Source organism: Eriocheir sinensis, chromosome 3 (assembly GCF_024679095.1).
Source record: "Eriocheir sinensis breed Jianghai 21 chromosome 3, ASM2467909v1, whole genome shotgun sequence".
Lineage (NCBI taxonomy): Eukaryota > Metazoa > Arthropoda > Malacostraca > Decapoda > Varunidae > Eriocheir > Eriocheir sinensis.
Window position 1 is genome coordinate 9,836,751 of NC_066511.1, and position 16,514 is coordinate 9,853,264.

General features: G+C 49.0%; 1 protein-coding gene across 8 annotated transcripts in view; it reads left to right on the forward strand.

Moving 5' to 3' along the window:
• The window catches only part of LOC127004856 (WD repeat-containing protein 35-like), a 93,137-nt gene that overhangs the window by 5,943 nt on the left and 70,680 nt on the right, over positions 1–16,514 (forward strand). For 7 of the 8 annotated variants that reach the window (XM_050873036.1, XM_050873070.1, XM_050873051.1 and 4 more), the window contains exon 2: positions 627–771. The exons of the other annotated variant lie outside the window; for it this stretch is intronic. The gene's annotated coding sequence lies outside the window, so the exon portion shown is untranslated. The remainder of the gene's footprint in view (positions 1–626; positions 772–16,514) is intronic. 8 annotated transcript variants of the gene reach the window in all.

Consider the following 16,514-nt stretch of genomic DNA (forward strand, 5'->3'; position numbering starts at 1 on the left):
CTTTCTCATATAATGAGGCACTATTTAGCACACAGAAGCACTTTACAAAGCATATATCAGCCTATTAATGAAAAAAAGCTATATAAACACTCTGGCACAGGGAGTTCACACAATATTTCAGATGTCCACAGCACTAGACCAGTGTTATTTCTGCTTCTTGCTCCACTTTCTCATGTTCTAAGATACTATTTAGCACACAGAAGCACTTTACAAAGCATATATCAAGCGTATTAATGAAAAAAAGCTATATAAACACAGTTCAGTGGGAGTTTGTTCACCTTGGCTGTGTTGTTGAGAACCAAAAATGTCTTTAATACCTTATACATGCTAAGTTTACTGCACATATAACATTCCTTCGTGTGCACAAAACAATAAGGCACTTTTAGCAGTCTTATTTGAATATAAATAACCTAGCATACCTTCTCCATGATGATGATTTTGGTCCCCTGGAACTTCCCAGCGTCGCACTCTGGCACAGCTACTGCCCCTCTTTCCGCACATGCGCACAACACGCAATATCGCACTCTGGCACAGGCGAAGGCACAGAAGAAGACGATAGGCCGACGAGCGTTTTCCATCGACAATAAACTATTTTTTCTCGTGTTTTTCTTCAAGTTACAATGAAGAGAAGAGCCACAGCCCATAAGAAGAAGGTGGAGCGTGCAGGAACGGCCAGGGAAAGTAAGAAAAACAACACAGGAGCCTTCAAATGACGAAAGTGCCTCCACCACCACCACACACAACCACAGCTGAACGCCACACCACACTAAGGTATCTCAGTACGATACAGTACGATATAATTTACTTACTGATGTGTCTGTGACATCTTCAGTTCCTACATCGAAGAAGGAAAATGTTATTATTGAAAAAGATGTTCTAGATAGGCCTATGTTTGTTGTTAGTTTACAGGTAGGCTCAGTGTATGCATGGATAAGCTGGAACTGAGTATTAGAAGCAAATCAGCAGACACCTATTAAGGAAATCTCCATTCTCCATGGTGAGGAACATAACTGGAGGGTGGGGAAAAGGTCCACCACTTGTTGAATTATGTGCCGATGACTACCAGTCCGGCAAAGGCCTATAACAAATGTGTTTACAAATTCCTTTTATATTAAGCTAGAGTTACCATTTTTTTTTTGTTTCAACATGGCCTATAGGCATAATAGAAGCGACCAAAGTTTCATGCATTTAGGACTTATACTTCCCGAGCTATGACATAAATAGTTTGTAGTTAGTTTACAGGTAGGCTGAGTATATACATGGATAAGCTGGAACTGAGTATTAGAAGCAAATCAGCAGACAGCTATTAAGGAAATCTCCATTCTCCATGGTGAGGAACATAATTGGAGGGTGGGGAAGAGGTCCACCACTTGTTGAATTATGTGCCGATGACTGCCAGTCCAGCAAAGGCCTATAACAAATGTGTTTACAAATTCCTTTAATATTAAGCTTGAGTTACCATTATTTTGTTACAACATGGCCTATGGGCATAATAGAAGTGACCAAAGTTTGATGCATGTAGGACTTATACTTCCCAAGTTATGACATAAATTGTGTTATATTTCTTTGAATGGCGATTCCCGGAAAATGATATTTTTGAAGTATAAAAATGCTCAGAACGCTTATTTATTGGAGGATTTTGAAAATTCAAAAACTGGCATGTTTTTCAACTCTTTTTCCAGGTTGTTATCAAAGCTAAAATACTTTATTTTAATTTTATGTATTTTTTACATATTTTCCAAAAAAATATTGCCAAAGTTTTTGTTTTTTTTAAATTCACTATAAATATGAAAATAAAAAAATCAACTTTTCTCTCGTTGATAACAAGTTTGAGAAAAGATTACATTTTCAAATCATATATAACACATTCAGATTTACTTAAAAAATATGGAACTGCACACTTATAAAGTACACCTATAAAATCAGCTGTAAGAACCATGCCTTAAGGCAAGTTTCTATTTCATTACCATCTGTTAGATAATCTCAGGGTTCCTTACCAATACTGTTCTTTCATGTATTTTAAGTGAATCTCCCACAACTGCCCTATAGATTGTAGTTTCTGGGTTCAGCCCCTTGTGCCTGGCCCCTACCATTGTACCATCTGAATCTCATGGTGCTACCAACATATATATCACTATGATATAGTTGTGTAAATATCCCACATTTGCCCCTAGATTGTAGTTTCTGGGTTCAGTCCTTAATAGGCGCACCTAAACATCACCAAAATGTGGGGTACAAACTTCGCGCAGGGACTGTTTTTTGGGGCCATTGAAGGTAACGGGCTAAAGAGTGGCCTATCCGGATATTTTGTTTTTATTTATTGATGATCCACGAGACATCCTAGAGTTAAATCAAAGTATGTGCTTATCCTTGTATTCGTTCACACACATACTGGTAATATTTTTGTGGGGTCTGATTCACTTATTAGAGTGAAATTCTATTGTGAAAAACAGTCACAAAGTCGTGTCACTGGTAAAAATGAAACTAGTAATTTAAGTTTTGCCACCATGAAATATACACAAGTAGATAAATATAAAAGCTTACGAATTTACAATAAGTGACATCACCTGCTTTGCGCAGTAAAAATATTCTATTTCAGGTACTTGATACCCTTAAAAAGGCGTGAGCTGCTGTCTCTGACCTCAGAGCTGTTGGTGGTAAGTGAGTGTTTTAAGCGCTAATCGGTTCATGGATACAAAAAGGCAATATCCGTCAGGGTTACTTTATTCACTCCTCCTCCTCCTCCTCAAAGATTTATTCCCTAGTATTACTAGGGGAAACGGGCCCTTGTCCTATGACGGCCCGGTAAGAGTGCAAAAATGCTCCCTCCCTGCGCGGGGGAGCACGGGTTAAGCCGATTGGCGGCCCGTAGCAGGATGCCGACAGACCGACTCTATCGGCGATCGAAATCTAGCCGACCGAGTCGGTCTGTCGACGAGGACTGGCCTGTCTCTGACTATATTCACTCTTCCTCCTCCTCCTCCTCCTCAAAGATTTATCCCCTAGTATCACTAGGGCATTGGTTCCCAACCTGGGGGTAAATTACCCCCTGGGGGTAATTTAGCAATTTTTCGGGGGTAATGGAGGGGTGACAGAAAAATGTTGAGCTCCGAAAGGCTATTCAGGAATTTCTGGAACAAAAAGGATCTCCTTTTGCTACCAAGTTCACTGATAAGGAGTGGCTTGCTCGACTTTGTTACTTGGCTGACATATTTGCGGAGCTGAACAGTGGTAATCTGCAACTCCAGGGCCGAAACACGACTGTCATTGATGCCCGTCACACTGTGGCTGCATTTCTGGCGAAACTGAGACTCTGGATTCGGCGCTTGGAGAAAGGAGTGATCGCCCAGTTCCCCACCCTAGACCAGTTTATTGAGGAGAATAGTCATGATACTGGATCTCTTCTACAGACCATCAACAAAGAGATGAGCGACCATTTGAAGGGGCTTGAAACAAGCATGCATCACTACTTTCCAGAGAGTGACCAAGAAACAGCCAGTCTTCAGTGGATCATTCATCCCTTCTCTGTACCTGATGAGGCCATTCATGATGATGATTTCCCTGCAAAGGAGGAGTGGATCACAATGCGAGCCAATGAAGCCTTGAAAATGGAATTCCAAAACCAAAATGCAGATTCCTTTCGGATTTCACGACTAGCTGACTCGCCAACTCTGTCCAAGAGAGCCTTGAAGTTGTTGGTATCATTCTCAACAACGTATCTCTGCGAGAAGGGGTTCTCAACTGTGCTGGGGATGAAAACATAAAAAGAGGACTCGCTTGAATGTTGCAAACGATGCCAGGCTGGCACTTTCAACCACGAAGCCAAGAATTCCTCAACTAGCTTCAAATATGCAACTCCAACCATCTCACTGATGCTCTTGACATCTTTGGTAAGTCATTAGAGATGCAAAATGTACTAATACAATAAATAAAAGAAATTATCTCTAGTGTTTTAGTTTAGCCATATATATATAAATGTTGACAACATTTTGTGAAAGGGGTAACATGCTTAATGTGGCATGCTAAATTGGGTAACAAGCTGAAAAAGGTTGGGAACCACTGCACTAGGGGAAACAGGCCCTTGTCCTAAGACAAGGTGCAAAAATGCTCCCTCCCTGCGCGGGGGAGCACGGGCTAAGCCGATTGGCGGCCCGTAGCAGGATGCCGACAGACCGACTCTATCGGCGATCGAAATCTAGCCGACCGAGTCGGTCTGTCGACGAGGACTGGCGTGTCTCTCACTATATTCACAAAAAACTTACACGGTTCATTAAGACAAACAAGACACACAAGAGGGGTTGTTATGTGTATGTGCATTTATGTGAATGTAGTGTAGTGTAAATAACATTTAAGTGTTGGTGTGAATGTGGAACAATATGTAAAAGAGAACTGTAGCAGGACGAGGACAGACAGTGGAAGATAAAGAGTAACAAGAAAAGTTAACAATGAAGACGCGACACGACAGACAGGGACCCGAGACAGCGACGGAAACGTTAATGGCACAGATAATTATGAGTCTGTGCTGCGCACTCCATTTTCTTAGTCACCGGGGAGGAAGAGCGCACGGCTTTCAGCGGTGACTGCTACAGATACTTCCCCCAAGTGACGAAGAAGGAGGAACGAAATCTTTCTGGTGCGGGGTCGTTGTGGCACGGACGGTGTTGCGTTGATGGCGACGGAGAGCTGGGGCGACTGGTCCGGGGCCAACAGATATGCCGGCTAGACTCTGTCTATGGAGACCGCGTCCTGAGAATCATGTTTGTCGATCGTGACAGTCTTTCTGGTCCGTCTCAGGACGCGGTAGGGTCCTTGGTAGGGCTGCTGCAGGGGCCGCCGGACGGCATCCACGCGCACGAAGACGTGGGTGCAAGTGTCGAGGTCCTGGCTGACGAAGGTCTTCTTCGGGGAAGAGTGAGGCTGCACCGGCTGAAGGCTCCTCATGGCACCTTTGAGGCGGGCGGCGAAGTTCTGGACGCCGCAGGGGGCGGTGTCAGGTGTGGGCGCTAGAAGTTCGCCTGGGAGCCGGAGGTTGGTGCCGTAAACTAGCTCAGCCGAGGAGTGGTGCAGATCTTCCTTCAGGGAGGACCTAATGCCGAGGAGGACCAAGGGAAAAGCCAGGGACCAGTTGTCGTGTTGGGTGGAGGCCATGAGGGACGACTTCAGCTGCCGATGGTAGCGCTCGACCATGCCGTTAGCCTGAGGGTGATAGCTTGACGATCTGTAGCGGCAAATGCCGAGGAGGGTTCCACACGTTAGCCTCGAACTGGCCGCTGCGGTCTGAGGTGAGGCTGAGAGGGACGCCGAACCTGGAGACCCAAGTAGCGATGAAGGCGTGGGCGACGGCGTCTGTAGTGATGTCAGCGATGGGGGCGGCCTCGGGCCAGCGTTTTTTTTTTTTTTTTTTTTTTTACGTTGTTGCCTATTGCGCCGGTAGACATCTTCCCGGTGGGGCCTGATGGTCGGCCCAAGGCTTCTTCCAGGTGGGGCCTGATGGTCGGCCCAAGGCTTCTTCCAGGTGGGGCCTGATGGTCGGCCCAGCCCGTTCTGGCGCAGGCGAGTGTTTATAGTGGCGCCATTTTGCATTGGCTCATGCTGCCCCCCGGAACTCGTTCTTGATTCGCTTGGACGGCTTCCTCTAGAGTCCGGGTTGATGGGTGGTCTTCAGGACAGCATGTGGGTAGTTTTAAGCCACTCGGCGGTGACTGAAAAATCCGAGTGGTAGCGTGGGGATTCGAACCCGCGTCGTCCATCACGCGGTGAATGTGGGCCCAGTACGCTACCAGTTCAGCCACCGCCTACCCCGATGTACCGGATGTCGGTGGTGAACTGCGAGATGTAGTCAATGTGGCGAAGTTGACGTGGCGTGTAAGAGTCTTTGTTCCTAAGGAAGGTAGTGGTGAGGGGCCTGTGGTCGGTGAACACATGGAAACGACGGCCTTCAACGAAGTAGCGGAAACGCTTGGCAGCCTTGAAGATGGCGAGAAGTTCCCGGTCGTAAGCACTGTACTTGGTTTCGGACTCGGTGAGCTTACCGGAGAAGGCAATCGGCTTCCTGGCGTTGTCGACGAGCTGTTGTAGGACAGCACCAGTCCCAGTGTCGGAGGCGTCTGTTGCTATGGAGATCTCGCGTCATGGGCAGGGAAGGACAGCATGACTGTGTCGCTGAGGGCCTTCTTAGCAGCGAGGAAGGCGGCGTCAGCGTCCGGAGTCCAGACGAGAGTGACAGACTGGCCACGCTTGCAGGGCTTCACCATGGCGTAGAGCGGTTGGAGCATAAGGGAGCAGTGTGGAACGAAGCGGTTGTAGAAGTTAACCATACCCAGGAATTCCTTGAGTTGGCGCTGGGTGGACGGCTTCGGGAACTGCTGGATGGCTTCAGTTCTCGAGTGGAGTGGAGCGATGCCTTCTGGAATAACAGTGTGGCCAAGGAAGGTGAGGGAAGTAACACCGAGCTCAGACTTGTTCACGTTGATCTGTACGCCGTAGTTTTGCAAGCGGGTGAGGACTTGGTGAAGGTGTTGTCTGTGAGAGGCTTCATCCGGGCTAGCGATGAGTAGGTCGTCAATGTAAGCGAAGCAGAAGGGTAAGCCGCGGAGAACTTCTTCGATGAAGCGTTGGAAAGTCTGGGCCGCGTTCATGAGTCCAAAAGACATCCTGACGTACTCAAAAAGACCGAAGGGCGTGATGACGGCAGTCTTCGGTATGTTATCAGGATGGACTGGAATCTGGTGAAAGGCCTTGACGAGGTCCACACGTGAGAAAATGGTGGAACAAGCAAGTTGGGACGAGAATTCCTGGATGTTTGGCACCGGGTATCTGACCATCTTAGTGCACGAGTTGAGGGCACGGTAGTCTCCACAGGGACTTATGTCGCCGTTCTGCTTGGGATCGACATGGAGGGCTGATGACCAGTTGCTGCTGCTGGGCCGTACAATACCTTGACGCAACAGAGACTCGAACTCGGCCTTTGCTTGACGGTAACGTTCAGGAGCTAAGCGGCGGGCCTTGGCGTGTACTGGTGGTCCTGTCGTCTCGATGTGATGCGTGACGTGGTGTTTGACGGGCACGCTGGCTGAATAGGGCTGTGTCAGAGTGAGGAAGGAATTGAGCAGGGCAGCGAACTGGTGGTCCTTGTGAACGACGGCGAGTTGTGAGCTGTCGCCTGGTGCTGGTTGTGCATTGGAGGAGATGGATGTGAGCGGGTCAACCAACCTCTGTCCTTTGACGTTAACTAAGAGGTTGAAGTGCCTTAGGAAGTCTGCTCCGAAGATTGCCTGCGAGACGTTCCCGATGTAGAAGGTCCGTTCGAAGGAACGTCGTAGATAAATATCCACTTGCATGGTGCGTCGCGTGTAGACAGGTATTTTGGTACCGTTGGCGGCGTACAGGTGCAAGAGTAGAGGTAGAGTTCGCTGACTGGCGGTTGCTGGGATAATACTAACGTCAGCGCCGGTGTCAATCAGGAACTTGGTGTTGGAACGGCAGTCGTGAAGGTGGAGCAGCGCTGAGGGTTGGTGACGAGCACTATGCTGCACTAATGCTCACCCTTGGAGTTTGACGCCTTGTAATTGCACGGGGTGGTACACCTCGTGGCCTTCTCGCCGAAGTTGTGGTGGTACCAACAGAGTCCTGGGCTCCTTGAACGGGAGCGGCGCTGGCGTCAGTGAAGAGTGGGGGAACGAGAGCAATTGCGGTCTAACTGCTTCTAAAGAGAGGTGACCTTCGTCGCGAGCAGGGAGACTTGTTTGATGAGTTCATCAAGTAGAGTGGTGTCCTGGAAAGCGACGGAAGACACTGAAACTAGAGTTCGTCTGCTAACTTGGCGATGGCGTCAGGCTTCAGGTCGTCCTTAACGCTGAAGAGGCTGCGCTGGACAGCAGGGGGCAGACGTTGGTGAAACAGCTGTTTGAAAAAGTCGGGGTCGAAAGACTGGTACTTGTCGCCGAGCAGCTGCTTCATGCGGCGTAGGAGGTCTGTCGGTTTCTCGTTACCCAACTTTTCCTTGGAGAGAAGTTCTCGGAGATGGGTGGCGACAGAAGACTGAAGGCGTTGGAGCAGGGCAGTCTTCAGGTCTTCATAGGCATGGTCGGAGTTGGAGGCTGAGGCGATGACGTCGGAGACTTGTGGGAGGACGTCGGCAGGCAGGAGGCTAACAGCGTGAGTGAATGAGTAAGGCTGTTAGTGATTTTGGAAGTCTTAAATCCGCACTCCAAAATCGCAAACCACATCGACGGGTCCTGTGAGCAAAAGGGCGGGGCTCTGAAGGCGCTGGCGTAAACGGGCCAGGGGCCGCGGCAGTCCGTGAGAGCGTCGAACGACTGCGTGTTAATGGCGCTGGCAGCGTGCCAGGGGCCACAGCAGGTCGTGAGGAAGTACAACGAACTGCGTGTTTTAGGCGCTGGCGTGTGCCAGGGGCCTCAGTGGCTCAGGGAGCGAACCAGTGTCCAAGAAGGCACTGTAACACAACACTGTACGCTTAATAGGTAACACTGTGACACTAACTGTTGGTGGGGACTTGTTGCACTGAACTGTTGACGGAGACACTGCACTATACGTAAGGAATCCGCAGGGGAGTAAAGTAATCCAAAACGGCGGTGATAAATCTAGGAGGCGATGGTTAATCCAGGGGGCAGCTAGTAATCCCAGTGGGTTGTCACACTGTGTGTTTGCGTGTCTCACCGTGTTAGCGTGTTTACTGAGTCTGGTGTGGCACTGTTTGCGTGTACACTGAGTCTGTTGTGGCACTGTGCATGTCTCAGTGGGTAATGTGTCGCACTGTGTTGGAGTGTTCACTGAGTCTTAATTGTGTAGAGTGTCACACGGTGTGCGTGTCTCAGTCGCCGTACCAGCAGGAGGGCAGGGAGGAGGAGGGGTGGGGGGGTGAGCGCACAGAAGGTGTCTGAAAAGGGCACTGAAGGTGCCTGAAGAAGGCGCTGAAGGTGCACTGAGGGTGCCTAGGGGAGGCACTGAAGGTGCCGGAAGGGCAGGGGACAAACCCTGGAGGTGGCTGCTACGCCATAGGGCGTAATGCTTCTCCCGACCTGAGGCTCAGTCTCACGAACCCCAAGCGGTTATGTGAGACTTATTGCCCCAGGAGAGGGTAGACGAATGAATCGGGAGTTCTGACGCAGGTCTACCACTCTGGGAGAAAGTACTCTTAAAACGGCACCGGTTACAAGCCACCTTGAACCATAGCAACACTGCAGGGTCACCAATTGTTGGTGGTAAGTGAGTGTTCTAAGCGCTAATTGGTTCACGGATATAGAAAGGCAATATCCGTCAGGGTTACTACATTCACAAAAACTTGCACGGGTCATTAAGACAAACAAGACACAAAAGAGACGTTGTTATGTGCATATGCATTTATGTGAATGTAGTGTAGTTTAAATATCATTTAAGCGTCGGTGTGAGTGTGGAACAATATGTAAAAGAGAACTGTAGCAGGACGAGGACAGACAGTGGAAGATAAATGAGTAACAAGAAAAGTTAACAATGAAGACGCGACACGACAGACAGGGAGACGAGACAGCGACGGAAACGTTAATGGCACAAATAATTAAAAGTCTGTGCTGCGCACTCCATCTTCTTAGTCACCGGGGAGTGAGAGCGCACGGCTTTCAGCAGTGACTGCTACAGAGCTACAGCCTCAACGTTGCCAGATTGTCGTACTCAGCCCATTATATTTCCTGACTTCCTACCCATAGCTGGGCGTTATCGCGATAAGATATCGCGATACTTTATCACTGATAACAAAATCGGGTTATCGGCCATTCGCTACTTATATATATATATATATATATATATATATATATATATATATATATATATATATATATATATATATATATATATATATATATATATATATATATATATCAGTATTTTCGTTACTTTGGTAGCCAAACTAGCGATAATCGCTACTTTTTTCCCCCTCTCAGAAAAAAAAAAAACGTTGTCTCCTCCCTACTGCGCATGCGTGGCCTGGGCGCCCGGTGTTGTATGAAAAAAACTTAGGGGTCTGAAATATCTTCGGTGAAGAGATTTCGTACTTAGATCATCAACATTAAAATACTTGGTTATTTTTTTATGTTAGACTCAAAAATCAATATATCAAAGAGAAAAATCATTTAACTTTGCCCCAAAAATGATTATTCACTGCCTCAAATTTGATATTCCATATTCGTTTGTGAGCATGCCATGGTATTGAAGGCACCCGGTGTTGTGTTATTTGGTGTCCCATCGTCAAAAGGTGGCGCTTTTGTTTACAAACACTGGTCTCTCGTGAACTGCGCATGTTCAGACCAGTAACCGTAGCCCTGTACAGTCTCACAAAGCTGTTTAATACATTAAGAGTTGCTGGAAGGCTGAATCAGACAAACAGTACCACCATCCTTGCTGTTTCTAGAACGACACTCTGTACATATAAATACAACTCGTACAGAGTGTCGTTCTAGAAACAGCGGGGATGGTGGTAGTGGTACTGCATGTCTGATGCAGCCTTCCAGCAACTCTTAATTACGGTTAAAAAGCTATGTGAGACTGTACAGGTCTACGCTTGCTGGTCTGAGCATGCGCAGTTCACGAGACCAGAGTTTGTAAACAAAAGCGCCAGCTTTTGACGCAAATAACACAACACCGGTTGAGGCGTTTCTAGTATTCCCGTCCATAGGTACGTGTCAACGTGTGGTTTTCAGGTTTTGTAAGTTTTCTAAAATACAGATGATGAAAATTTGAATTCATCTATGTTTTTTATTTGAAATATCAGTAGAGTATCGTTTTCGCCTATCGGACTTATCGCTAGCTAGTATCGGAATTGTGGATTTATATCGGGTATCGGTTATCGCCTATATTTGTGTCTCCAGTTAACGAATATCGGTTATCACCGATAAGGTTTTCCATTATCAGGTATCGGTTATCGGGAATAAGATTTTCTGTTATTGTGCCCAGCTATGTTCCTACCCCCAAACTGTCTTCTGGGCTCCAATTCAAAACTAATTTATAGTTATCATTGAAAGAGTTAGATTCTGATGTTTCTTGGCAATAGTTAGGCGTCAGAAACCGGTAAATACTATGCTCTGAGTACGACAATCTGGCAACGGTGCTATACGTATTTTCATATTATTGTTCTGTTGTTTATTCAATGTTGTGTTCAAGAAAAAGTATACTCATAATTTTAGTTAGTTTTTGGTTATTAGGATTCTTTAGGAAATGCAATTATAACGCTTCCTTCTTGTTAGAGTGGTAGCCCCCTACCTCTAACTGTTAGAGGTAGGGGTCTAACACTTCTCTGCCTTAGGAAACGTCCTGAATCCTGGATCGGCTTTTGTGATGTTAGGTGGTCCTATTTGTGCCTGGCCCCTACCTTTGTGCCTTTTTATTCACATGGTGCTACCTACATATATATCACTAGTTGTGTATCCTACATTTACTCCTAGATTGTAGTGTTATGCCGAACGTATTACTTGGGTTCCGTGTCGCCGTCACAAGACTCCGTGGGAGGGAGATATGTAAACACCTTGCACAGCTTCTGTAGTTTAATATTCTTCCTTAGTAGTACAATTCACTCTTGACTCTTCACTGGCCACTAGCTTACTATGACTGGGACTGACTCCTTTCGCCTTCTTCTCATATATATATATATATATATATATATATATATATATATATATATATATATATATATATATATATATATATATATATATATATATATACAGAACAGTACAGTCTAGAACGTTACAGTATATATTAGATCATACAAGAACATGTAGCAAAAATATGTGCGAGTTGGCAACACGTCCCGGCTGGCGCCTGGCCCTGCGCAGGGCAGGGGCCTTGCTCCCCGCCCCCCTGCTCGCTCCTCACAGAGTCTTCCAGAGGCCCATAGACCCCGGGGGAAGCTTCCAGCACAACACTATTCCCCCCTCTAAATTGTGATCGTCCCGATCACATACTTAACATATACAAACATAAGAAAATTAATCAAAAACATACTATATACAAACATAAGAAAATTAATCAAAAACATAATAATCGTCGTATCGCCGTGGACGCCTGCGTTGTCTCTGTCTTCTGTTCTCTGCCTCCTGCACGTCTGTCTCCTGGTGTGCCTCGTCGTCGTCCGCTTCTTGGGGTGTCTCTGGAACATCTGCCGAAGCCGGGAGGTTATCTCCCTCGACTGAAAGGTCCAGAAGACCTATGTCGTCGTCGACCTCCTCACGGTCATGGGCGTCCCTTGCGTTTTCGTCGGCTGCTGGGTGTCTGTATTGTTCCAGGTGTAGTTTCCCGAACCGTGGTACCTCCATACCCGGTTGACGTGAACAACTTTCGGCTTGGTCCTTTCCGTTCTCCGGATTCGGTAAGTCACGTTGGAGAGGCGTTCTAGCACAGTACAAGGGCCTTCCCAGGGGCTCTGTAACTTCGGAGACTGTCCTTTCTTCCTCTGCGGGTTGTAAAGCCCGACTTGGTCTCCTTCCTTGAAGTCAACGTGGCTTGCCCTCATATTGTAACCGCGCTTCATGGCCTCCCCGGAGAACTTCAAGGCACCACGGACTTGATGGTGCACCTCTTCCAGCCGTTCCTGTAGCTGACGGGCAAAACTGGAGGCGTCCATTGGAAGGCTTTCCCCAGGAGGCCTTCCTGTCAGTAGGTCCACCGGCAATCGCAGCTCACGTCCAAACATCAGCTTTGCCGGCGAATACCCCGTAGTCTCGTGGGCGGCAGACCTGTAGGCCATGAGGAGCGCAGGCAGCTTCTGATCCCATAAAGACTGATCATTGTTGCACTGCTTGGCCAACTCCTGGCCCAAGGTCCAATTAAACCTCTCCACCATTCCATCTGACTGTGGGTGCAGAGGGGTGGTCCGGGTCTTCTTGATACCCAGAAGCCTGCAGCACTCAGCAAGGACTGTTGACTCAAAATTCCTTCCCTGGTCGGAATGGAGCTCGTTAGGCACACCGAAGCGACAGAAGAACTCCTCCACCAATACCTTAGCGATGGTAGTGGCTTCCTGGTCAGGGATGGCGTAAGCTTCCGGCCACTTGGTGAAGTAATCCATTGTGACGCAGATGTACCTATTTCCGTTCGTCGTCAGAGGCAAGGGTCCTGCTATATCCACTGCCACCCGTTCCATGGGGGCTCCAACCTGGTATAGTTGCAATGGGGCACGGTGACGCTTCTTGGGGCCCTTCTTTGCACAGCACACCTCACACGCGTGACACCATTCTTCCACGTCCTTCCTCATTCCAACCCAGTAGAACCTTTGGCGCAGGCGACTCAGTGTCTTCTATACCCCAAGGTGTCCGCTGGTGATGCTGTCGCCTTCCCGGGACTTCATAGGTAGCACCATGGACCAGTAGTGGTCAAGACCATCATGAGAAATCCAGCGTCGCTGCAACATCCCGTTGTCCATCCGAAGAGTGTCCCACTGAGTCCAGTAATTCTTGGTGGTAGGGCTTTCTCTCGAGATTACTTCCCACCCAGGTCGCGTTGACGACTGACTCAGCCACTCCATAATTGGTCTCAGATCTCGGTCCTCCCGTTGCAGTTTTCCCAAGTCTTCCCATGGCACCTCCGCTCTCTGTTCCACTGTAGTGCGGCGGCAATGTTGACACTCAGGTAGGTAGGGGCGCCGGCTCAAGCTATTCGCGTTACCGTATGTTAGCCCAGATCGATGCACAATAGTGTAGTGATGCTGCTCTAGTTTACCTATCCAGCGATCAAGCTGGCCCTCAGGGTTTTTCAGTGACTTCAGCCACCACAATGCAGCGTGATCCGTGCGGATGGTGAAAGTTGCACCGTACAGGTAAGCATGGAAAAAGTCAAGGCTCTTGACTACTGCCAGGAGTTCTTTCCGGGTCACGCAATAGTTTTTCTCGGCTGGGGTGAGCTTCTTGCTGAAGTAGGCCACAACCCGTTCCATGTCGGCACATACTTGGGACAGCACTCCACCAATCCCCTCATCACTGGCATCACAATCCAGTATATAAGGCTTAGAGGGGTCTAGGTAGGTGAGTACGGGCGAGCTGATGAGGGCCTCCTTGATCTTCTCAAAGGCAACCTGAGTTTCCGCTGTCCACTCAAACTTGTGCCCCTTCTTCGTCAGGAAGTGCAGTGGTGCAGCAATCGTAGCGAAGCCTTTCACAAACCTGCGGTAGTATGAGCACAACCCGAGGAAGCTCCGCAGCTCCTTCACGTTGGTGGGTATCGGCCAGCCCCTTACCGCAGCCACCTTCTCAGGATCAGTGCGTACTCCAGCCTCGCTCACGATGTGTCCCAAGTATTGGACCTCCTTTTGGAATAGGCAGCATTTCTTCGGGCTGAGTTTAAGGTGTGCAGCTCTAAACCGGGCGAAAACCTCTGATAGCCTTTCCATTTCCTGCTCGAAGGTCTGGCCAAAGACAATCGCGTCGTCGAGGTAGATGAGTGCCGTCTTCCAGTGAAGTCCCTCCAGCACCCTCTCCATCAGCCGCTCGAACGTGGCCGGCGCGTTGCACAGGCCAAAGGGCATGACCTTAAACTGCCACAGGCCTTGACCGTAGGAGAAGGCTGTTTTCTCTTTGTCCTGCTCCGCCATTTTGACTTGGTGATACCCAGACTTCATATCTAGTGTTGAAAACCACTTGGAGCCCACCAAAGCGTCGAGCGTGTCGTCGATCCGTGGGAGTGGGTATGAATCCTTGATGGTGAGATCGTTGAGGGCTCGGTAGTCCACGCAGCACCTGTGGGAACCGTCCTTTTTCCTGACGAGCACTACAGCAGACGCCCACGGGCTGCTGGACCACTCGATTAACCCCTGTTGCCGGAGATCATCCATCACCTCATCCATCTCCTTGCGACGGACTGGTGCCATCCTTCGAGGAGCTTGTTTCACTGGGCGGTGGCTACCTGTGTCGGTGTGGTGCTCTACCAGGTCCGTACACCCCAAGTCCAGGTCTCCTGTGGAAAACACATCTGCATTCCTCACGAGAAGCTCCCTGAGCTGTTCCACTTGGGGCTCCTCTAGACACTTGGAGCTCCTGTCAAACAGGTCGTGCAGGTAGTCGGGCAGCTCCTTCTGGGGCTTCGTCAGGGTTCTCCTGCAGACAGAGGTTCTCGGTTTCTGGTCGATCTCTTGGCACAAACCCACCATGGTCCCTTGTTTTCTTTTCTTTGGGCTGAAGGAGACATTGGCCACGACGACAGGCACTTCCGCTGCAGTAGGGTCTGCCAAAGTACTGCCTACAATCACCCCGTTTTCTACCGGGCATCGACTTCCACTCTCTACCACACACAGACTAGCCGGGGGGACACCCGTAATTTGACAGGGTAACAGCATCTCTGACCTCGGAGGAATAATGGTGGTGCGCTTGACCGTCACTGGCAGGCCCTCCTTGTGCACAGTCGTCAGTGGCACCCTCCTTCCTCTTACAGTCAGCTGCTTAGCGCGGAAGTCCAGCTCGCACCTGTGGGAGACAAGATAATCCACACCTAGGATGCAGGGGTCGTCCATTTCAGCCACGTAGACAGAGATAAACTCTTCCTTTCCTCCGAGCTCAAACTTCACGTCCACTGGGCCTCTGAGCTCTGCATAGTGTCCAGTGACTCCGCACAGTCGATGCGACGTCTTAGGAAGCCGACGATGACTCACCACGTCAGGCCGCACCAATGTGCGTTCTGAGCCTGTGTCGACGACCACAGGCCACAACCCTCCGTCAACCTTGCCCTCCACTTGGCAGCTCGCCATGGTGGTTCTCCTGCATATTGATATCTTCGTGGCATGTACAGGACAGACTGGTCGTTGCCCCCGTGAACCAGTCCTTAGTTTCCCGAGTGGTGGTTCATCGCCGGGGGCACATTTTTCCGACACTCATTCTTCCAGTGCCCCTTTTCTCCACAGGTCCAGCACTTGGGTCCTTCCCTGGGCTTCTTCCTAGCGCCACCTTCATATTCCTTTTTCCTCTTATATCATTCGTTCTCCTTGTGCCCAACCTTCTCGCAGTACCAACACGTTCCTTGGAACCTGTCTGAGTCGCTGACAACACCCTTTCGTGCCCTAAAGCCAGAAGTCGAGTCGTCCCTGAAGCTTGACAAGCTAGAGCTAACAAAGGACTCAAACTCCATGGCACGTGCCAGAGCTTCCTTCATTGATGTTGGCTTAGCTTGCTTCACTTGTATCTTCAGCTGAGGGCTGTCCAGGGCATCGATGAATTGATCACGCAACAAAACCTTCACCAGCTCAGGGGTGGCACCTGGGTATGCCTTGTGCGCCACGCTCTCAAGGTCCTGAGCGTGTTCCTGAAGAGACTCGCCGCGCCTTCTGTTGCGGGTTCTGAACCTAACCCTGAAGAGCTCGTTCTGGTGCTTGGTCCCATATCGTTGCTCCAGCGCCTGTGCTAGCCCGCTGTAGCTGCCTTTTATCGCATTGTCGAGCTGAGCAAGGACCTCCAGCGCCGCCCCTTTCAGGCTAGTGGGTAGCTGAACCGCGCACTCTTGGTCATCCCATCCATTCCGAGCTGCCAACAGCTCAAAATGAG